At 46.3% G+C, this 23,646-nt stretch overlaps 1 pseudogene; it reads left to right on the forward strand.

Moving 5' to 3' along the window:
* The first annotated feature begins 639 nt into the window (after positions 1 to 639).
* LOC138273936 (neuronal acetylcholine receptor subunit alpha-7-like) lies at positions 640 to 23,593 on the forward strand (annotated as a pseudogene).
* Positions 23,594 to 23,646: the final 53 nt, after the last annotated feature.

The raw sequence follows: 23,646 nt of genomic DNA on the forward strand, positions 1-23,646 counted from the left end.
GGTGGTAAATAAACAGAAGGGAGTGTGGGGAAACCAACAGTGGGAGGTGACAGCACACATGGGCAGTGTAAAAGGTATAGCAGCACATGGATGATGGAGGATGATGGGCATTAATTTTTATTTTAAGTACCTCCGAAGCGTGCAGCTAGCGGAAGGAAACTGACTGCCAGCCACTCACTGCCAACCGAAACAAGCATTTGCAATGCAACGGGTCTCGCGTTTGCTCGTGTTAGAGCTGATAGCGTTGTAAACTCCCAACCCGACTTTTCACTGGTAATGAAACCTATTGGCAGAAGTGCATTTATGTACGTAACCCAAAAAAGTGCAATTAACTGTGTAACAGGGCCGATATTATGTAAAGCGCTCGACTTCTGCCAAGCGAGATTGCGCTGGGAAAATAGAGAAAAAGTAGTCCACGAGCCGGACAGAAAACAGCGAGCCTCGCTTGTTTTCTGTACTTGGTCGATGCGCTTGAGGAAGGCTATCCACCGGAAAAGGCATGACATATGCATGACTTCCTCTAATGAAATCAAGCACATTCTAACAGGCAAGCCCACAAGCCAATGACAGACACTGACGTGACGTGGACAGGGCTCCGAGCCCTTTTTAATTACTAAAGCGTCTCGCTTAGCGAAACGCATGTGCAAGCGCATGCGACGCAGGCTCGACCCTAAGAAGTACTTCGTCCAAGCTCCAGAGAACAACCGAAGCCGACTGAAAGAAGAGAGGAAGTGCAGCCTGATGACAAAGCTGCTACTGACCAATAACAATCAAGAAAAGGAGAGTGATTGACGAAACCTACCAATGGTAAGTAATGGGACGACCGTGGGTGGGCTGAAAGGTCTTTTTAAGGTTTATTTTTTCAGATACAAAAGATTTTGCCACCGTGCAAACGAAACATACAAATCGTAGTTCTCTGGGAGGGCTAAAAGCATCATAGTCTACATCCCTTCACCCCTGAATGTGTAAAACAACCACCTACGTACCACGAATGCAGGCAATAATTAAATATACTGTATTACAACCTCCATCTTGTACAATGTGAAGGCAGAGTTAAATCCAAAATCCCTGTAGGCTTCATGCAACTTTCCGACACCACATATACAAAATGTTGTTCAGCCACTACAACTCCCAATGCATGTCCCACTTCTCACCAACTGTGGTCTTGTGTCTGCTGGAGAATGCACTTTTGATGCTCAAACTGGTCTCTGAGCCAGGCTCCGAGTCAAGTTATGTCTAGGTCTCAGTGCACAAGTTGGACTCCAGATATGGTGGGTTCAAAAGAATACCAGGATATTGGTTGCACAAACAGTCAGATTACTTAGGGCAGGGTTGCAAGTCAGTTTACCATGCAATTAACAATACTATCTTCCACAAACTATAAAAGAAACAATGGTGAGGCAGTTATGGCTGAAGACATGTTTATGTAGAAGTGCAAGGTGTCTGGGAAAGTAACCAATGGCAGCTGGCAGTGGGAACAATATGGAGCCCCTAAACCTTCCAACCCCAGTGACAGACATTCCTAATTAGAAAAATACACATTTCCCTTCTTAATAATTTTAATGTTTGAAATAGAAAAAATACATACCATTTAGGCAAACATATTAATGAAATAAATAAGAACTTTCCAGCTAGAAATGCACGGTTATCATTTTCTTTTCAAATTAAGGAGATCTCACCTGGAAATGTTTAATCCACTGTTGTCTTTTGGAATTGCTTCTTTCTTTTCACAAACCATTGCATTCCTTTGCATATTTCAGTAAATATATTCCTCTCATTTCATCACCTTGATACAAGTCCACACTTTAACTCCTCTAGATTTTACAGAGTATTCTCCTACTTCTAACACCTTAACCTGCTCAGAATACGTAGATTATACATTCCTTAATAACTTCTCCACTAATGTATAACTTTGAGGGGAGAATACAGATGCCTTAATATGTTCTATCCCTCTGTGGCACTAATGTGCATTTCCCTTCACATTAATCGAATCATGTTTTAAAATAGCAATCATTCTGGAACCCCTATATAGGAATTCAGTTGACTATAAATTCAATTACTTCCTGAATAGTACTTGGCTTATAAATTTGAATTTGGACCACCTCGAACAATAGTCAGTCACTACCATAGATTATTTTGGAGTGGCAAGCACTGTATGGTCCAGACATGTCCATCCCTACACGTTTTTGTAGGTTCTTTGCTCGTATATGTCTGCGCAGGACTCGTGGACCTTTGCAAGTAGTAACTCAAAGCACAAGTAACATCCCTTTTCATTTTCTATTTAACAGACATGAGAGAGAGTAGCTCTTTTTGGTATGCAACCCCTTTTTTTGTGGACTGATGCTGCCTGACTGTTTCACTCTGAACTTAGGGGCACTGCTGTCCAGTCCACAGTGAATGTGTTCTGACCATTAAAACATGGTATAATTGACTAACATTTAATTGGCAAACTTAACTTGACAGTTAGGCCACAGAATATTCCATAGCAAAATACACCAACAAAATGGAAATTTTAAATATCAGGCCAACCTGTGTAGCTGGACTATTGCAGCTTTTAAACTTGCAAGCACGCCTGACAAAATAACCCTTTTTGACAGGATACAACCCTACCTTTAAATATTAAATTAGTCACTCCTAAGTAGGCCTTCTAACCTACAAGGTGGGGTGCTTAATATTTACAAAAATAAATCACTCATCATGATCATTCAATATATTACATAAACAAGTTTCCCAAAGTTTAGGCAAATAGACCTAAAAAATCAATTGTCCATGTATATAAAACTCAAATAATGCAAATGGTTACAATATTATATTGAATGATCACGATCTGTGATTTATTTTTGTTTGTGGGTTCCGTGTTATTTTAGACACCTTTTTCACTTTTATGTTCCGATACTCTTGTGACTTGTCACGTAAATATATTTTTCATTATATTGCTAGAGGGGTTGTTTTTTTAATTGAAGTGTGCCCCCCTTTCAGTAGCCCTACCGTACAGTATTATTACAATTGTGCTACTTTACATTGAGTATACAGGTATTTGATAAGAACCACTGTTTCTAAACATACTTGATGGCCCCAGTTCTTAATGGATAGGGTTGCCTTTGTTGTGCTTTACAAAGTCTAGTATTTAAGAGTAGCACATGCAAGGATTTAGTATTGGCATGTACCTATGGTGATTAGCCCCCCAAAATTATTTTCACTGTAAAAGGGTAGCAGATGTCCTATGAGAAAAGCTAAAGTTCAGAATAAATCATAACTGCTATATTTGGTTTGAGTAAACAACCAGAATCATTTAAATACTACTTTTAATGCTACTAAAATTCCAATTCAGTGGTGATGATGAATTTGTAATAAATATTTAGAAAAATGAATTTTTTAAAAGTTAGACTTTGCCTGACCCTTCAGTGGGCTAATCAGCATTACCCTGGCAGTAGCTGGCCCGTCAGCAATTCGCCTTAATGAGTTGTGCAACTGCTCACAAAGTGGCTAAGACCTTTTGGCAGGACTTAGGGTGGGTCCTATCAGCTCAGTGTGAGAACGTGGCTCTTTCTAGCCTTGTTACCCCCACTTTTGGCCTGTTTGTGAGTGTATGTCAGGGTGTTTTCACTGTCTTACTGGGATCCTGCTAGCCAGGGCCCAGTGCTCATAGTGAAAACCCTATGTTTTCAGTATGTTTGTTATGTGTCACTGGGACCCTGCTAGCCAGGACCCCAGTGCTCATAAGTTTGTGACCTATATATATGTGTTCCCTGTGTGATGCCTAACTGTCTCACTGAGGCTCTGCTAACCAGAACCTCAGTGGTTATGCTCTCTCTGTACAAATTGTCACTAACAGGCTAGTGACCAATTTCACCAATTTACATTGGCATACTGGTACCACCCTTATAATTCCCTAGTATATGGTACTGAGGTACCCAGGGTATTGGGGTTCCAGGAGATCCCTATGGGCTGCAGCATTTCTTGTGCCACCCATAGGGAGATCTGACAATTCTTACACAGGCCTGCCAGTGCAGCCTGAGTGAAATAACGTCCACGTTATTTCACAGCCATTTACCACTGCACTTAAGTAACTTATAAGTCACCTATATGTCTAACCTTTACCTGGTAAAGGTTGGGTGCTAAGTTACTTAGTGTGTGGGCACCCTGGCACTAGCCAAGGTGCTCCCACATTGTTCAGGGCAAATTCCCCGGACTTTGTGAGTGCGGGGACACCATTACACGCGTGCACTATACATATGTCACAACATATGTATAGCGTCACAATGGTAACTCCGAACAAGGCCATGTAACATGTCCAGGATCATGGAATTGTCACTCCATGATCCCCTGAGTCTCTAGCTCAGACCCGGGTACTGCCAAACTACCTTTCCCGGGGTTTCACTGCAGCTGCTGCTGCTGCCAACCCCTCAGACAGGTTTCTGCCCTCCTGGGATCCAGCCAGGCCTGGCCCAGGAAGGCAGAACAAAGGACTTCCTCAGAGAGAGGGTGTTACACCCTCTCCCTTTGGAAAAAGGTGTCAGGGCTGGGGAGGAGTAGCCTCCCCCAGCCTCTGGAAATGCTTTGATGGGCACAGATGGTGCCCATCTCTGCATAAGCCAGTCTGCACCGGTTCAGGGATCCCTCAGCCCTGCTCTGGCGCGAAACTGGACAAAGGAAAGGGGAGTGACCACTTCCCTGACCTGCACCTCCCCTGGGAGGTGCCCAGAGCTCCTCCAGTGTGCTCCAGACCTCTGCCATCTTGGAAACAGAGGTGCTGCTGGCACACTGGACTGCTCTGAGTGGCCAGTGCCAGCAGGTGACGTCAGAGACTCCTTCTGATAGGCTCCTTCAGGTGTTACTAGCCTATCCTCTCTCCTAGGTAGCCAAACCTCCTTTTCTGGCTATTTTGGGTCTCTGCTTTGGGGAATTCCTTAGATAACGAATGCAAGAGCTCATCAGAGTTCCTCTGCATCTCTCTCTTCACCTTCTGCCAAGGAATCGACTGCTGACCGCGCTGGAAGCCTGCAAAACTGCAACAAAGTAGCAAAGACGACTACTGCTACCTTGTAACGCTGATCCTGCTGCCTTCTCAACTGTTTTCTTGGTGGTGCATGCTGTGGGGGTAGTCTGCCTCCTCTCTGCACTAGAAGCTCCGAAGAAATCTCCAGTGGGTCGACGGAATCTTCACCCTGCAACCGCAGCCACCAAAGAACTGCTTCACCAGTCCTCTAGGTCTCCTCTCAGCACGACGAGCGAAGTCCCTTGAACTCAGCAACTCTGTCCAAGTGACTCCCACAGTCCAGTGACTCTTCAGTCCAAGTTTGGTGGAGGTAAGTCCTTGCCTCCCCACGCTAGACTGCATTGCTGGGAACCGCGTGTTTTGCAGCTACTCCGGCTACTGTGCACTCTTCGAGGATTTCCTTTGTGCACAGCCAAGCCTGGGTCCCCAGCACTCTAACCTGCATTGCACAACCTCCTGAGTTGTCCTCGGGCGTCGTGGGACTCTCTTGTGCAACTTCGGGTGAGCACCGATTCACTTCACTTCGTAGTGCCTGTTCCGGCACTTCTGCGGGTGCTGCTTGCTTCTGAGAGGGCTATTTGTCTTGCTGGACGCCCCCTCTGTCTCCTCACGCAATTGGTGACATCCTGGTCCCTCCTGGGCCACAGCAGCATCCAAAAACCCTAACCGCGAGCTTTGCAGCTAGCAAGGCTTGTTTGCGGTCTTTCTGCGGGAAAACACTTCTGCACGACTCTTCACGACGTGGGACATCCATCCTCCAAAGGGGAAGTCTCTAGCCCTTGTCGTTCTTGCAGAATCCTTAGCTTCTACCATCCGGTGGCAGCTTCTTTGCACCCACAGCTGGCATTTCCTGGGCATCTGCCCACTCTCGACTTGATCGTGACTTTTGGACTTGGTCCCCTTGTTCCACAGGTACTCTCGTCTGGAAAGCCATCGTTGTTGCATTGCTAGTGTTTGTCTTTCCTGCAGAATTCGACTATCCCGACTTCTGTGCTCTTTGGGGAACTTAGGTGCACTTTGCACCCACTTTTCAGGGTCTTGGGGTGGGCTATTTTTCTAACCCTCACTGTTTCCTTACAGTCCCAGCGACCCTCTACAAGGTCACATAGGTTTGGGGTCCATTCGTGGTTCGCATTCCACTTCTAGAGTATATGGTTTGTGTTGCCCCTATCCCTATGTGCCCCCATTGCATTCTATTGTGACTATACATTGTTTGCACTGTTTTCTATTGCTATTACTGCATATTTTGGTATTGTGTACATATATCTTGTGTATATTTGCTATCCTCATACTGAGGGTACTCACTGAGATACTTTGGCATATTGTCATAAAAATAAAGTACCTTTATTTTTAGTATATCTGTGTATTGTGTTTTCTTATGATATTGTGCAAGTGACACTAGTGGTACTGTAGGAGCTTGACTCGTCTCCTAGTTCAGCCTAAGCTGCTCTGCTAAGCTACCATTTTCTATCAGCCTAAGCTGCTAGACACCCCTCTACACTAATAAGGGATGCCTGGTGCAAGGTGTAAGTACCCCTTGGTACTCACTACAAGCCAGTCCAGCCTCCTACACTCAGAAAGAGTAGTTGTTCATGGTTTAGAAACTTCTTAACTTGAAAGGGACCTGGGTGAAACCTGTTCAATCATAGTCCAGCAGACAGGGAGACCAAGGGAAAAGGCCATTTAATTACCGGGCTCCAGTCCAGTTGAAAGAGGGGTGGGTGGTGCTGGTCCCAGAACCAGTTTGGTGATCCCGAGGATCAGAGAACATTCATAACCACATACTTGGCTGGCACAGAAATGTGCTGCTAGCTTAGATTCGCCTCGCAACAGTGCACTGCAGGATAGTTTGCCATAAGGCAAACAATTAGGTGGAAAAGGAGAACCGTTTTCTCATTGGTCAGAGAGTGTTTAGGAGTCACCCTTAGCACTTGCTGTTAAATCTTACAAAAGTGGCTCTTCACCCATAGCTCAAACACTCTCTGGACTTGTGAATAAACAAAAGACTCAACTTACTGTTTAAGACCTCTGCGGAAGCCGGATAGTCTGGACCTGCTACCATATGTACCTAGATCTAAGAAGTGAATTCCAGGGGACAGGTTGCTACCCTTGTGTGTGGCAACATGGACACAAATTGCAAGTGACATTTTTCACAAATTGGCCCGCTGACTGCAACTAGACCAGGAGAAGACCTAGTCGGTGGCCTTAATCCTTGTGGTGGAGTGTGTCCTGGACCCTAAGTGCTGTCTGTGACATCTAAGGATCGTTATACATGACCGAGAGGAGCTGCTGCAGAAAGTCTAAAAAGTTGGGATTCAAAAATGGTTGGACTTTCTAGAATGCCAGAGCTTCAGCTAGACAGCACAGCAAAAGGTGTCCCATTTAGAGTGGACTTGTGGTAAAGCTCTTCAGGCTTGGTCAACTGGTGGGTTTTGAGCTCCATAAAAATTACTAAGACGCGATGCAAGGACTTCGGTGATGACAAAATTTCAATTTCTCCATTTCTGAGCTTCTATGGGCTGTCAATAACAAAGGCCATTCCTAATAACATTTTATAATTTTGTCATAACAAACATTACAAACATTAACAGTAATCAACAATCACTGGTAGACAAGAAGCCAGTTCCATTCCACAGCGAAGTAAGAAGGTAAAATCTGTGATGCAAACTACTGGCTAGGTGTATCCGAAGCGCACTCCATCATAGCCGGTCTGAAATCAGAGCTTGGGTCGTGGTCAACCACAAGCTTTTTCTTGGCATATTTTGCCCTAAATCCTGGAGAATTCATTTCTCCCCTTCCCAATATTGGATTTGTTGTTTTGGTGCCATTTGTTGTCATATCATTTTTCTCTACTTTTAGAAATTGGTTTGTGTGGTTTTTATTATGTTGCATTTTGACTTTTTTATTGCTGCTAAACTCTTTACACAGTTCCTAAAATAAGGCTGTCTGGTCTGTGCCATGGCTAGCAGGGTGATGAGCCCATGTTCACATTATTGAATCTGTGATTTAACCTTACAAATTTTCTGCATTAATCCTTGTGGTGGGGTCGCATCCACCACAATTAATAAGCCATTTCCTAACAATATCCACCAAAACAACTGCCACCAGAAGTCCACCCAGTCCTCTTTATTGCACCCCAATCCAGTACTTCAAACTATGTCCTGCTTTTGGAATGGAATTCCACCTCATATAACAATGCTACACTAATTTCCCTCTTTGATTTCATCTCTTTATTTATAGGTTTGCTGGAAGGCCACGCATTATTAATGTATTTGATCACTATTCGCAGTACCAGATCTTCGGTTGCCTTAATCCAATCCTCCATAGCGATACACTCAGTGGTCAACTTGCTCAAATTGGACACTACAAATCTGTCATCATCATCACTACTCTTCGTTTATCCAGCAACCCTTATTTGCGATCCGGAATGACTAATCAGCAACATTCTTTCTTGCTGACAGTACCCTACTGAAAAGAAAAGAAAAAAAAAAAACTCTTGTGACCAGTACAACCCATTTCAATTTCTGGGGAGTTGTCCACTCTGTACCTATGGTTGTGAATAGATCCATAAGGGGCCTGTGATCACTTCAGATTGTGAAAACATCAAAAAAATTAAAACAAAGCCAGCTCCCACTGAAGGGCGAGGGCTCCCTTCTCAGGCCCATATTTATACTTTTTTAGAACCGCTTTTTGACGCAAAAGCAGCGCAAACTTACAAAATACAATTGTATTTTGAAACTTTGCGCCGCTTTTGTGTCAAAAAGCGGCACAAATGCGGTGCTAAAAAAGTATAAATACGGGCCTCAATATCTACATTTTTTTTAAGCTTCTGTCAATTTTTGGAATTAGACCCAACGGTCACATCTACATTCTCTTTTTCTTGCACTAGACCCACTCAACACCTGAGTTAGTGGTCTCCTAATTACAAAATGTCTGTTCCTGGTATCAAAAGGTTTACATGCTGAAACACCTTCAATTTCCATATAAAACTTTTTTTTATCACAAGGGTCACTCCAACCAAATTTCTCCATTTTGATTACCTTCTTCATCCATTTAGTTTTGTCTGAAAACATTGGAATACATCCATCATATTATTCTGCAAGGCAGCATAATTGATCTTTACAAACTAATGATGGGACAAATGCAATGGATTTTATTAGACTCAATTAAGGAGAAATACTACAGATGTGCACTTGTGCCTCAAGTAATCTCCATGTTAAACTATTCAAAACTTCTCTCTATGTGTGGTTTGCAAGAAGCACATTCAAGGTCTGGGCAAGGCCAGCTCTCCATAGAACTCAATATCTGACAGCGACATGAGGAGAACAACAAACCCTTAGGTGCCAAGGACTAAACGGTTATTGGGGGGGGGGGGGGGGGGAGATTGTTCCTCTGAAAGGGGCATCGGGGGGAAAGAAAATGCCTTTCCCTCAATGTGTCTTTCAGTATTCCGGCTGCCCACGATTGGGTAGCAGGAATGCCGACTAAACACCAGGGATTTCTTTTTACTCAGTTTCATATAGCGGTGATCAGCCCCTTGGGCAAGGGTCACTCCCCTTTGGGGGCAATTTGTTTAAAGCCATTTCCGCCCCCCTTGGGGCTGATGTGTTGGCCATTTCTACCCGCCGTCTTTTTTTTTTTTTTAGCCCATCTACCCCAAAAGAGGGGGGGGGGGGGGGGGGGGCTAGAAGCCACAAAGACACCAGGGATTATTTTGTATTATGTTTTTTTTTTGGGGGGGGGGCTCAAAGGGGGCACACAACTCTTGGCCATTTCTGCCTCCAAGTGGGGCAGAATCCTCTAAGGTGCCAGGGATAGTTTTTGTGTGTGTGTTGGGGGGGGGGGGGGGGGGGGGGGGGGGGGGGGCAGCCCCCTTAGGCAATGGTCGCCCCCTGAAAGGGGGTACATAACTGTTGTCCATTTCTGCCACCCCCCACCCCCCGGGAGCAGATCGGTCTCATTTTTTAGGCCCATCTGCCCCAAAGGGGGCAGAAACCACTAGACACCTGGGAAAATCTCGAACTGTTTGGTGGCGGGGTGTTTGTCAACTGGCGAAGTATTTGCATTTGTCATTATAACAGTTTATTTCTCTTTTTTGTTCTAGTACAGTGCCAGACTTAGGCCACAGTCTACAGCTACCAGTGGATTCCCACAAATCTGGAAGAGATGAAAAAGTTCTTGGGTTTGACTTTTTTTTATGGGGTTGATAAGGAAACAGTCACTGGCTTCCTATTGGTCTACTAGTCCCTTGATGGCAACGGCTATATTTCCTGCAACCATGACTCGTAGTTGGCATTTGTTTCTTCTTCGGGTGCTGCATTTTGTTGACAATGTAATGCTTTAGCCTTGCCACAAGATCATCCTGATTCTGACCATCTTTTTAAGATTAGGCCTGTCCTTGATCATTTTGTACATCAGTTTTCAGAGGTCTATGTTCCATGGAAAGAAATATCTGTAGGTGAGTCAATGGTAAGTACATTCCTAGCAAGAGGGCACTGTATGTAATTAAGATGTATGTTCTGTCTGAAAGTAGTACAGGATTAGTGTATAATGTCTGGGTCTACCCTGGTAGGGATTCCAGTATTGACCCCATCCCCTCCCCCCTTTCCATCCCCACTTTCCCTTCCCCCTTTCCCTCTCCCCCTTTCCCCTCTTCCCCCTCCCCCCCTTCCCCCTCCCCCCTCTTCCCCTCCCCCCTCTTCCCCTCCCCCCTTTCCCCTCCCCCTGTTCCCCCTTCACTTCCCCCTCCCCCTTTCCCTCTTCCCCCCTCCCCCCTCCCCCTTTCCCTCTCCCCCCTTTCCCCCTCCCCCCTCCCTCTTCCCCCTACCCCTTTCCCCCTCCCCCCTTTCCCTCTTCCCCCTCCCCCCCTTCCCTCTTCTCCCCCCCATCTCCCCCTTCTTTCCCTCTCCCCCCTGCCCTCTCCTCCCCGTTTCCCTTCCCCTCTCCTCCCCCCTTTCCTCCCCCTTTCCCCTCTCCTCCCCCTTCCCCCCTCCTCCCCCTTCCCCTCCCTCTCCTGCCCCTCTCTCCTCCCCCTTTCCCCCTCCTCCACCCTTCTCGCCTCCCCCTTTCCCCTCCTCCCTTTCCCTCTCCTCCCCCCTTCTCTCCTCCCCTTTCCCCCTCCTCCCTTTCCCTCTCCTCCCCCCTTCTCTCCTCCCCCTTTCCCCTCCTCCCTTTCCCTCTCCTCCCCCCTCCTCCCTTTCCCTCCCCCCTTTCCCTCCCCCTCCCCCCTTTCCCTTCCCCATCTCCTTCCCCTCCCCCTTTCTCTACCCCTCTCCCCCTTTCCCTTCCCCATCTCCTCCTCCCCCTCTCCCTTCCCCACCCCCCTACCATCCAGTTTCCAAGATCCAGGGCAGAAAGGATCTGACCCAGAGTGATAACTTTCAACTTCTCCTTCCAGAGGAAGAGATTGAGGGCCGGAGGTCCATAGGAAGAAGGCCCTTGTTCTTTTTTGGCACCAGAAATCAGCAAGAATAAAACAATCATGACCTACTCCTGGCACAGGGACCCCTTCTATGGCTCCCTTGGCCAAGAGAGCCTTAACCTCCTTGTGGAGAAGTGCCAAATAATCCTGTCATGTAATCATAAGATGGTGGCATGGCAGGTGGGTAGTCTTGAAGGGGAGGGAGTAGCTTCTTAGGACTATTTGCAAAACCCACCTGTCCATAGTGATGGATTCCCAGTGGAGTAGGTGATGGCAGGTCCTGCCTCCAACTGGTCCAGGATGGAGCAACAGACTAGAAATGCTTGAAGGCTGCAGCAGGGGCTGTGGTGGACTGGGCAGACCGCTGGCTCCGCGGTCCACAAGCATGTGGGATTCCCACAGCCACTCAGAGGCTATGCAGCATGCATGGCTCAGTGGCTGTAGGGGAATGGACACAATCGAGTAGCCCTTCTATAGCCAAGAAAGGGGCAAAAAGTGGACCTTTCAGCCAGCGAGGCCAAGGGACCATGCTGTAGCCTGGGACTCCTTAAAGCAATATTGCACCCGGGGGTGCAGAAGGAAATGCGCCCAATGAAGAAGCCTGGATGGAAAGGCTCAGGCATAGGATGTTGGGTTAGGAATTTAGAGTTGTTTGGCACAGGCCGATGGCAACGAGCAATGGTCCTGTTCACATGACCCCTGTGCTGGGTTTGGACTATCGTACCAATAGGACACGAGTGATCACTTTATTAAAAGGTAAAAGAGGTTCCGAGGTGGAAGCCCCAGGTCAGGAGGTTAGTCCTGACTCAGCAGCCCTTACCACCACCATAGAGTACTACACTGTTCCCTCCATAACCACAGTAGGGGGGGAACAAAGCATGCCAGCATCAGAAGAGGTAACCAGACCACTAGCTTCACCCAATTCCTGTGCCCAGTCCATTTCAGGGTCTTCCAACTTGAATTCTAAAGGGTCCAGAAACTCTTCCACACTTTCCCCGTGAGGTGGCTGTGGACCACAAGTTGGGAACCTCTGCTCTACATGACTTCACTCTACACCAGGCTACTACGCCATACCAACATTGCTAAAGGGCATTAACAAAGCCAATAAGCTCTTGGCAATGTAAAACTTAATGGCTTTGCTAATGCTTATTTTACATGAAATGTGCTCTAGGAGACAAGCTAATGTGTGCCAGGCTTTTAGATATGGTGTTTCGAAGTGAGGTTTAGCAACAACAACAAAAAAACTTTAAAAAAACGAGGAGCTGTTTTGGTTTAGAGAAGGCCTTGGTAATGTCAGCATAATACATTAAGCGCCCTTTTAAAATTGAATGTGTAAAGCTTGTTCCTCTGCGGAATCATGGTGCAAGAAGAAACTGGGCAGCTTGATTGTTTGGTGTTAAAAGGTGACACTATCTTTGGCAGGGACTTTGGATTAGTTGTATCAATAAACTGTCCCTGTGATCTTGACTGAAAGGTACCTGCATGATTAAAGCCTACAACTCGCTGTTGTTTCGGAGGGAGACGACTGGTATTAAGGTGGTCAAATGCCATGACTAAAACAGAAGCCCACAGGAGTGGAGTGGTTTAAAACGCAGGCCCACAAGCTGTGTGAGGAAACATTAAAGTCGGACTTTGAAGAGAGACTTGCATTCTCTCTATTCTGCATGTATTCTTTGACCGCACCCAAATGTTTGGCAGATGGACGTACATGCCAAACCTAGTATTTTGAGGATATAGCAGATAGCAACTATCTTGTGGAGGGGTGATCTGTGTGTGTTCAATAAAGCCGTAAGGGACAAACATTTCCATTTTGCCACATAACTGGTACATGAAGTGGGACTGCACACCCTTGTGCGAAGAGAAAAAAAAAGAAAAAAAAAAAAAAAAGGCAAACTCTCCTTTGTGAATCAGACCGGAACTCTGTCCTTAGTTGCTCATTTGCAACGTTGAGCAGTTTGGGGTCTGGCTGACTAAGCTAGCGCTTATGCTGAGTGAGAAGGTATGGCTTCAAAGGCAGCTTCTCACGTGTGCTGACCGACACCTCCAGGAAAATGAATCCACTGTCTCTAGCCAGCGCTCAAGTCTTCGGAGGGCACCTGGAGGTCTGAGCGTTTTCTTGCAGCCAATGGCTCAGGAGAGGGACTTCAACTGCTCCAGAGACAGAGGTTGCACAACATCTGACAAGTAGTACTTGACCCTGTCCCAGACCAAAAACTGGAAGGGTATCTTTTCCATTACATTCTCTGGAACATGACCTGAAAGTATCCAAGTCCCATCAATACTGGTAGGTGGGAAGTCGTCAGTGTTACATAGAATTGTTGCTGAAAATCCAATTACCTTGAATAAAAGGAGCAGCAATGGTTTTTGAAGTGGATGAGATAGACTTGAAGGCTGACCCCGAAGAATATGGATGGGAATGAAGGAGTCCGTTCTCTTGCTAGTACTCAAAAAGCTGAACCCAACGGTGGAAGAAAAGTTGAGATGGGCAATTATCGTTGTACCTTGTGGACCAAGGGAAGAAGTCTTGTAACTAAACTTCTTCGAAGATAAAGATGTTACAAAGGTCAGGGTTGGACATTAGATGACATGAAGATTCACAGCATGTGTATCTACGGTCACATTTGCAACAAACATATATAAAGTGTTGTTGAGGTAACGCACACAGGTACGTTATTTTCTTTGTACCAAACTCTCAATGCCCAACCCTTTTCTTTTTGCTTCTTCCACTCATGAAAGACCTTCCAAAGAAAGCCAATAGTTACATTTTGCTTCTGTTTCTTATTGTGCCCAAAGCTGTACAGTTGTGGCACATTAAAGGGTCTTCTAAAAGGTGCATCAATGGTCACTTCAGTAAAAGAAATATCTGTGCTGAGGGCAAAGTTAGTATTAGTGCAGCAAAAAATAATTTATGCCCAAGATCATCACGGTTACATTCATCGAATAAAACATCCAGCGAAATATTATTACATTTATTTACAAATTCAGAAATGTACCGTAACAGATGTAAAGGCATGTGCCACAACAAAATTCAGAGCCTAGCTCAAGACTTTCACCTTATTGTGGACAAATGCTACCAGTTTCAGAGTTAAAAACCGCAGCATGAATGCTGAATGTATGAGGATAAAATGGGTGGTGGGCAAATATAATTTCAGGAATGGTAAACATCTTTGACGACGTTTTCCTCCTATACAGGATTCCACAAGGGAGGACAAAAACTCTGGAGGAACACAAAAGCACAGTTTAATTCCCCAACATCCACATTGTGGGACATACTGTCAGCCTCTGAGGAAGAATTGGTAGGGACTTTAAGTGTAAGCGAAAGTGAAAATTATTTGAAGTGTGAATGGTAGATTATATACAGAATTGCAACACCCTACCATTGACTTGTTCACAAAGCTTGAACGTTACAGCTTCCAAGAAGCAGGGACAATTACTGGAGCAACAGTGCTTTTTAGGACATCACTTAAGCAAAGTAGGTCGCATCTTTCAGAAGGGCCAAGGTGAGCATATAAGTCCCATGGAAAAAGGTATTTTAACAGGAATAAAAATATGAATAAGCCACACCGAAAGTTCTAAGAATCACCAAGTATACTGGTAAATCATCAGGTCTTTGGTCATTAAGAAACAAAAAAAAAACACATTGTACAGGCCTGAAGTCGTGGACCTGGAGGCAAATGAGAAACAAACATTTGACATGGGGAAAGAGACTGAGAAAGAAGAGAACTGTTAAGTGTGGGATATGTTAGAACGATTGGGTAAGTTCAATCTTTGTCACTGCAATCATGTTCTGGCCTAGTTGTCAATAAATAAAATACAAAAAAACAACTACTGGAGAAAGGGTCCCATAAAATATAAGTAATAAGGGCACAATTCTTCTTTGCATGGTTTAAACGTTCTTACAAATAAGAATTTTATTAAGCAAGATACTGCAACGTGTGTGCTACTTCCATTTCACAGAGTCCAAAGTGTGGTACAGACGCGGACAATCAATATGGTATTTGCCAAAAACAATCACTGATGCGAAGACATGGCTGTAAAAGAAAACCGGAAGAACAGGTAGCCTTGACATATGCAGCAAGTAAATACATTAGTTTCCTGTAAATGGGGTACTGAAAATAAACAATGCAATCAACTGAAGGGGTAGGTGGTCACACCCAATAAACAGGGGGGAAGCAAACAAAGAAAAAAAAAAAATGGAGAAAAGATATGCCTCATTCCAGTGCCCTAGAAAATATCAGAGGTATCCAAACTTCACTCGGAAAGTTAGTGCCAGACTGGGAAGTAAAAAGGAAAGAAAGGCATTCAGCAATAGGCGATAGTATTCAGTTGGCCAAGGTTTAGACAGGGGGTAATTATCTGCTAAGTGCCACAGTAACAAGGTAAAGGTGGAAGGCTCTAGAGGTCTCTCACTCAATTGGACGCTCAAAAAAATGTTGGGCCAACAAGCTAAACAAAGGTGCGTCAGACTTGATAGAGTTAGTATGCCAAAGGCAAATGCAGGTTCAAAATTCGCTCGTAAAAAAAAAATAAAAAAAACACAGCCGATCAAGACAAATTACAATGTCCTTTCATTTTGGACATATACACAATAAAAACAGACATTACAGCACCCATTAACTGGCTCTTCATAACAGACTTTCATTAATGAAGGACACTTGAAAGTCAATGGCACATTATATGTGCTCGTTTCAGCTCCATATCCAATTTCTGTAATTGCGATTCAACTGGGAACAGTAGTTCCAAGACTAAAAAGAAATACGATGATGCATAAAATGTGTTAGCTGAACACAGTTCCTGCTCTCATGACACTCTGCAAGTTGTTTCTCCACACGCTGTTCAAATTCCAATCTACGCCTTCAAAATTGGACAAAAAAAAAAAAAATAGGTGCCAACTCCATTGGGAGGATATCAAATAACCTCTAATGGAAACAAAAGAAATTACTGCACCTCACATTGTATGAAGGTTAAGAAATAGTTGTCCTTTAAGGTTTAAATCTAAGTGTTATTAAATAGTTCATGCTGCATTATTGCTACTGAGAGTTCGCTATGGACAGCCTGTTGCCAGTTGGGTCATGGTGCCATCCAGAAAGGCATCTGTTGCTGGGCACGCTGCTGCATGGTAGATGGAAATTGTCGACTAGAGTTCCAGCTCTGTCCAAATGTACTTGCTTTTTTGTGACTGCCCTGATCTTCTTCTTCATCTGATGAGTCTCCAGCATATGCCACCAATCCCACTACCTTTTCGGATGTCTTCATCTTCTTGCTTGGGAACTCTGGGAACACACAAAAAAAAACAACAAAAAAAACACCCCCAACCCAAACAAGGACAAAATGGTCGATTTAGTTAAAAGAAAATTGTTAATAGTAAAATTGTTAGTTGGACACCGTTTCACGATCCCACAGGATCAATGGCAGCCCCCAGGTTGGAAGTCGCATGAAACAGCATCAGCATCCGCAAACAGATTCATCAGGCACATGTAAGAGAACAGAGAAAGAAGAGAAGAAAAAAACAAACAAAAAAACAACACAGAACAACAAAAGAGAACAATTAGGTGTGTGGAAAAATATCAGTCACCTTTTAGGCTTTTTTTTTTGTAGATGACAAACTAGGACGAAGAAGCTTGCAAGAGCAGAAGGTGAAAAGTGTAGTGTACAGTGTTGATATCACTGGCTTCAGGGAATGGAACATCACATCCCCAACTGTATTATATTTAGGCTTTATGAGTTTAGGCAAGTGTATTTGTCATTAACTCTTGTGAACAGAAGAAATGTTACCGTCCCTATAAACATCTGTTTGTTGCACGTAGTGCTGTAGAATCACGGGCTCTACATACACCCACCATCTAATTATAGCTCGGACTGTGGCTGCTTGTTTTTTGTTTGAAGTCTTTAGAGTCAAGAGGTACCATACGATCCCTTCTTTAATTGGTAGTAAACATGGGCACTGACGCCACTGTTGTACAAGCTACTTACCTTTGGTAACGATATATCTGGTAGAGACATATTCTAGTTGCAGATTCCTTACCTTCGAATTTCCCCAGGTGTCAGTCTGGATCTGGATATTTTTTCTTTCAGCAGTACCTCTGTGCGCCGTCAGGGGGTTGCTTCTTAGTGTAGCACATTTTGATGCGTAAGAGCACCCATCTTGAAATGGTCTCTTCTGCACAAACTTCCCCTTCTTTGCACCCACATATGGTTGATCATCCACCCGGAAGTCTTTGCCTGGATCCAAAAAGAGCGTTGGAGTTCTACCTTGATCGTACCAGTGAAGTCTATCCTCTTCATGAGAGGGATGTGGGGGTGCAAAAGAGGTAGGCAAAGTGATGGACTGCCCGACATAGAAGGGTGTCACTACTTTAGGAACAAAAGGAGCCCTTGTGTGAAGTACCACTTTGTCAGGGTGTACTGCCAGGAAAGGTGGTCAGATGAAAGAGCTTGGAGCTCACTTACTCGAAAGGCAGAGGTGAAGGCAGCTAAGAACACAGTTTTGATGGTTAAGAGCTGTAAAGGGCAATTGTGAAGAGGCTCGAAAAGGGCACACAAGGAATGTTAAGACTAGGTTCAGATCCCATTGGGACTTGATGACTGAGATAGGAGCAAAAAGATGTATGAGGCCTTTAATAAACCTCCCAACAATGGGAGATTTGAATAAAGAATGTTGATCTGGTAACGGGGATGTGGAAGTATGCGTCTTGAAAGTCCAACGCCGCCATCCAGTTTCCTGGGTCCAGGGCAGATATGACCTGAGCCAATGCCAACATTTTGGACTTCTCCTTTTAGAGGAAGAGGCTGAGGGACTGAAGATCTAGTATAGAACAAAGGCCCTTGTCCTTTCCCGGCACAGAAAGTAGCGGGAATTACAACCACGACTTACTTCTGGAAGAGGGACCCTCTCTATAGCTCCTTAGGCAAAAAGGCTTGGACTTCCTAACGGAAAAGTGCCATATGATCCTCCGATATGCAATTGTATGAAGGTGGCATGGCTGGAGATGTCTCGAAGGGGAGAGAGTAGCCCCTCTGGACGATCTGGAGGGCCCACCTGTCCAAAATAATGGATTGCCATTGGGGCAGGAGATGGCGAATCCTGCCACCAACTGGTTCCTGGTGTGCCTGCAGACTAGGAAGGTTTGGAGGCTGAGGAGGGGGCGGAAGTGAACTAGGTGACCCGCTGGCTCTCTGATCCCCGGGAACATGGGATCCCGTGTCCACGCAGGGGCAGTACAGCATGTGTGGGTCAATGACTGGGGGGAAAGAAAGCGGTTGGGTGCCCCTTCAGTAACCACAAAAGGAAGACTGATAGGGTCTAGGAGCGGGTGTGAGGCCAAGGGACCGGGCCGTGGCCTGGGAATCCTAGAAGTGCTCAAGCGCTGAGTCCACCTTGTCTCCAAAGAGACATGTGCCATCAAAGGTGTCTCAATGCCACTGCCAATGCAACCGATCTGCCTGGAGAGTCATTCATATCCAGTCCACAACGAATCAAACTTTGCTGCGTCCTTCCCATCTGTCGCGGCTTGGGAAAGGACAGTCCAGGCCTCCTCCGGGACTCTAGACAGCACTTGCGTGACCGTATCCCAGAGAGTATGAGAATAGCGTCCCAAAAGGCAGGCGGGGTTCACAGACCGCAGCACTATACTAGTGAAAGAAAACATCTTCCCTAAGTTGTCCAGTCTTTGATTCCCTATCCAGGGGTGCGGTAGGAAATGCGCCCGATGAAGCCTGGATGTCAAGGCTCTCAGGCGTGGGATGTTGAGTGAGGAATTTGGGGTCTGATGGTGCAGGTCTATGGCGGCTGGCAATCATCCTATTCACAGGAGCCCCTGTGCTTGGTCTTGACCAGGTACCCAAGAGGACGTCTGTCAGTGTTCGTTAAATGGGAGAAGAGGTTCGGAAGAGGAAGAACTAGGTTGAAGCACCCTGGTTAGGAGATTAGTCCTGACCTCCACAGAAGGAAGCTCGAGGTCCAAGACCTCAGCCGCCATTCTTACCAACATTGAGTAAGAGCTCCCCTCCTCCGTAGCCACAGATGGGAGACAGCATGCCAGCATCAGGGGAGGTGTCCACTGGTGTTACTCAATTCCTCTACCTAGTCCATGTTAGGGTCACGCTGGTATTCCAAAGAGTGCAGCAGCCCCTCTACAATCCCAGTGGGTGTCGATTGACGCCGTTCTGGATCGAGGTCGTCAGGTATAAGTATAGGATCGACATCGATTCTGGGCACAATCAGTGTCGGGAGCGTCAACGTCAGACCCAACGCTGGGGAAGGTTGCGCTGGTACAACTGGCATCTGGACGGATCCAGAAACTGATCCGGAGGGATCTTCCGGAGTCGGGGCCAAAGCCGATGACTTGGAACCCAAGGGGGCCCCTACTGACTCACCTGGGCCTAAGGGGGCCGAGGGTGGGTCAGACTGCCCAAAAATGAGGCGCATGGCCTCAGAATTCTTTTAGTTGGGCAGGGGTGACACCAGCTCCCAGGAAGTTGGGGAAATGCGGAGCAGACCCAGATGCAGGCTCCGATGACGGAGGCCTAGAGTGCTGAGCTCATCCCTAGTCCCATCATCCGAACGAAAGGGTGAAGTCGAGGGTGAACGTTTATCTTCTTCGACTTTTTCCTTGTGACCCAAAAGCTCAGAAGACTTTGAGGGCGAAGAGTGGTGTTGAGTCCACAGGCAGTCTCGAGACCTTCCTCTTGATCGAGACCAGGAGCAACGTGGAGCCGAGTGTTGGGCCACCAGCAGCTTTAGGGACTGCTCCCTAAAAGCTTTCGGATTCATGGCCCAACACTCTGAGCACGACTTCGGGTCATGGTAGCGCTCCAAACAATAGATACATGAGGTGCATATCCGTCACCAACATAGTTCGGTGACAGGAGTCGCAGGGTTTGAGGCTTGTCTTAAGTGACATTCCTTGACGCACCCCCAATCTTGTCACAGAAAGTTCAACAAAACAGTCGCTGGTAGTAAAAAATGACTGAGGTAGCTCTTTGCCCGGATATGCGCGAAGGCTGGTGCGGAAAGAAAATAACTGACGTCAGCGCACCAGGGTGGCGCCTATATACGTCTGGGACGTCATCAAGGCAACCACGACGACACCCGCGGCACACAGGAGTTACTGCTCAAAGAATTATCTCCGGATCCAGGCTTACGCCTTGGGAAATTCAATGGTAAGGAACCTGCAACTAGAAGTCTCTATCAGTTAGATTATTTTCGCACAAAGGGTGAGAGAAAGTAGTTGGTGTGACAGTATGGCGACTATGTGTGTGCTGTAAATGAGGACAGGTGAAAAATGGTGAAAGCCTACCTCCGCTGGCTTCGAAGAAGGTAAGTTTTGCCTTTTGATCTACACTACATGCAACAAAGAGATGCTTATAGGGTTAAAAGACCCATTCGTAGCATGTTTGGTTGTAGATACACATGCCCTCCATCATGTGTAAAGCAGTACTCTCCTAAGCGACGGTTAGCCAGTGAAGGGTGCAGATGTCCAATTCTAGCTAGTAGGGAGAGCCTTGGTTAGATCCGTTTGCCTCCGCAGAGAATGCGCAATGTCAGCTATTTTGCGCGTTGGGGTTTCCAAGGCGGCACTCGCTCGGAGACGCTTTTCGTCTCCGAGTGGAACTCCGGTCTCCTCTACACCTTCCTGCCTATCCCTCTCCTGCCCAGAGTTCTCAAGAAGATCAAGAGCGACCGGGCCCAAGTTATCTTGCTGGCTCAGGACTGGGCTCGAAGACTGTGGTATCCCGAGCTACTGAGCATGTCCATCGATCCTCCTCTCAGACTGCCTCTTCGGACGGATCTTCTGTCGCAGCAGCAGGGGACAGTCCTTCACCCGGACCTTTCCAACCTCTGCCTTCATGCGTGGAGATTGAGCGGCAACAGTTGACGGCATTTGCCCTTCCACCCGAAGTCTGCAATGTTATCTTGGCAGCCAGGCGTCCTTCGACTAAAACTGTATACGCCTGTTGTTGGAATAAATTTGTGGCATGGTGCACCAACAAATCTGTTGACCCCCTATCTGCCCTTCTTTCAGAGGTTCTTCTGTTCATTCTTTCCTTACCCCAGCACGGCTCTGCATTGGGCACCCTTAAAGGGTATCTGTCTGCCATTTCCGCCTTTCTTAGGCTTCCTGATCAGCCCTCACTCTTTAAATCTCCTCTTGTGAGTAGGTTCTTAAAGGGGCTCACCCACTTATTTCCTCCCACTCCCTTCATCATACCTCAGTGGGATCTTAATCTTGTGCTTACTTTCTTGATGCGTACTCCCTTTGAGCCTATGCATAATTGTCCCTTACAGCTCCTCACATTCAAAACTGTCTTTCTCATCGCCATCACCTCTGCTCGCAGGGTGAGTGAGCTTCAGGCCCTTTCTTCAAAGCCTCCATACTTATCGTTCACCCCGACAAGGTGGTGTTACGCACTAGGGCTTCATTCCTTCCTAAGGTGGTTACACCGTTTCATGTAGGCCAGTCCATCACAATGCCTACCTTCTACGCACCCCCACATCCTTCCCATGAGGAGGAGAGACGCCACCGTCTGGATCCAAAAAGAGCATTGGCGTTCTATCTCAATCGTACTAAAGACTTCTGGGTGGACGATCAACTCTTTGTTGGCTATGTGGGAGCGAAGAAACGGAAGGGGGTGCAGAAACGTACCATCTCTCAATGGGTGCTTCTTTGCATCAAATGTGCTACGCTTTGGCGAAAAAGCAACCTCCTGAAGGCTTGTGGGCTCATTCTACCAGGGCCACTGCTGCATCCACTGCGTTAGCATGCGGAGTTCCTGTCCTTAATATCTGTCAGGCAGCTATGTGGGCGTCTCTGCACACGTTTGCTAAGCATTACTGTCTGGACAGCCAGGTCCGACGGGACGGCTACTTTGGTCGTTCGGTCCTGCAGGACTTTCTAGTATGATCTTAGTTCGCAGCCCACCACCGAGGATGGCATTGCTTGGGTATCTATTCTAAGATAAGGAATCTGCAACTAGAAGTCTCTATCAGATGTACAAGTTACTTACCTTCAGTAACGATATATCTGGTAGAGACATATTTTAGTTGCAGATTCCTTACCGCCCACCCATCCTCCCTGCTTGTGAACTGATTTCTAGGGACAGGGATTCCCCCTTTGAGGTCCTTACCTCTAGCGCACCAATATCAAAGTTCTTAGCGGCTCTGCGCTCTGGCGTGGAAAGTCATTAAAAGAAACTGACGTCACTGCATGAGTGCGGCGTCTATGTACTGCTCCCGACATCATCAGTGTGACCACGATGCCTACGACGCCTGCGAAGTCAACCGACGCCACCTACCGACGTGCAAGGGTATTGCTCGAAGAAAAAATCTCCGGATCCAGTCTGACGCTTAGGGGAAAATTCTAAGGTAAGGAATCTGCAACTAGAATATGTTTCTACCAGATATATCGTTACCGAAGGTAAGTAACTTGTACATATATTATAAATGTAATATTGTTGCAGCAGGAAAGCATTAACATAATGTTTAAGAACATCCATTTCTGCATGTCCTGTAGCTCTCCCTCAGGTCCGCTAGTCTTAAACCCTTGTTCTCAGTCTTTTGGTGTTGACAGGGTGAATAGGGTCTTGTGAAAAACTCTGCTTTATGCCCCTCTGTGTCTTTGCTTTCCCTAGGTGCAGATCTTTGTTCTGAAATGGTGTGCCTGGTTCCTGAGGATGAAGAAGCCTGGGGAGGAAGCTGAGCCAAGGCCCCAGTGTACCCCAAGCCTTCTGAGTTGCAGCTCTGACAGCGAACACACCACTCCTGACCGGCATGGCAGTGGTCCTAACAGTGCCAATGGAAACCTACTATACATTGGATTCCGAGGCCTAGAAGAGCTGCACCATACCACTGGCAAGACCTCAGACCTTTTGCACAAGCAACCTGACTTCCCTGCTTCTCTTTCCCTGCACTCCAATGGGGTGCCGCCCAGCGGGCACAGTTCAGAGCCGGGTGATCCCCAACTTGAGAAGATCCTAGAGGAGGTGCAGTACCTGGCAGATCGTTTCCGTAGCCAGGATGCAGACGAGGCGGCCTGCAATGAGTGAAAATTTGCCGCCACAGTCATTGACCGCATGTGTCTGGTGGCTTTTACCATCTTCAACATCATCTGCACTATTTCCATCCTGATGTCAGCATCAACTTCGTGGAAGCTGTATCCAAAGACTACATCTAGGGATAAGCCACCCTACCTCGGGTTCAAGGTCGGATTGAGGAGACTGGTTCATG

The sequence above is a fragment of the Pleurodeles waltl genome, unplaced genomic scaffold (genome assembly GCF_031143425.1).
Source record: "Pleurodeles waltl isolate 20211129_DDA unplaced genomic scaffold, aPleWal1.hap1.20221129 scaffold_127, whole genome shotgun sequence".
Taxonomy (NCBI): Eukaryota; Metazoa; Chordata; class Amphibia; order Caudata; family Salamandridae; genus Pleurodeles; species Pleurodeles waltl.